A 789-nucleotide genomic window follows, 5' to 3' on the forward strand; every position below is an offset into this window, starting at 1 on the left:
TATCAAGAACCATTTTGATTTCCAGGAAAGTCTACTTTTTTATGATTTTGCTCATCTAAAAGGTAGACATTTCTTATGAAAATAATAACTGTGTCTTATGTTAAATGTAGACTTGCAAATTTTACATTTCGTTGGTTCAATCTTAAAAACCCTTTTTATTTCCAAAAAGTCTACATTTATGTGATTTTTCTAATCTAAATGGTGGATATTTCTCATGAAAATAGTAGTTGTGTCTTATGTTAAATGTAGACTTTGCAGCTTTCACCTTTCATTATTGATTCAATCTCAAGAACAATTTTGATTTCCAGAAAGTCTACTTTTTTATGATTTTGCTCATCTAAATGGTAGACATTTCTCTTGAAAAGAGTAGTTGGGTCTTATGTTAAATGTAGACTTTGCAACTTTCACCTTCAATAATTGATTCAATCTTAAGAACCATTTTTATTTCCAGAAAATCTACATTTATGTGATTTTTCACATCTAAATGGTGGATATTTCCCATGAAAATAGTAGTTGTGTTTTATGTTCAATGTAGACTTTGCAACTTTCATCTTCCATTATTGATTCAATCTCAAGAACAATTTTGATTTCCAGAAAATCTACTTTTTTATGATTTTGCTCATCTAAATGGTAGACATTTCTCTTGAAAAGAGTAGTTGTGTCTTATGTTAAATGTAGACTTTGCAACTTTCACCTTCAATAATTGATTTAATCTTAAGAACCATTTTTATTTCCAGAAAGTCTACATTTATGTGATTTTTCTTATCTAACTGGTAGATATTTCTCATG

Source organism: Fragaria vesca, linkage group LG7 (assembly GCF_000184155.1).
Source record: "Fragaria vesca subsp. vesca linkage group LG7, FraVesHawaii_1.0, whole genome shotgun sequence".
NCBI lineage: Eukaryota > Viridiplantae > Streptophyta > Magnoliopsida > Rosales > Rosaceae > Fragaria > Fragaria vesca.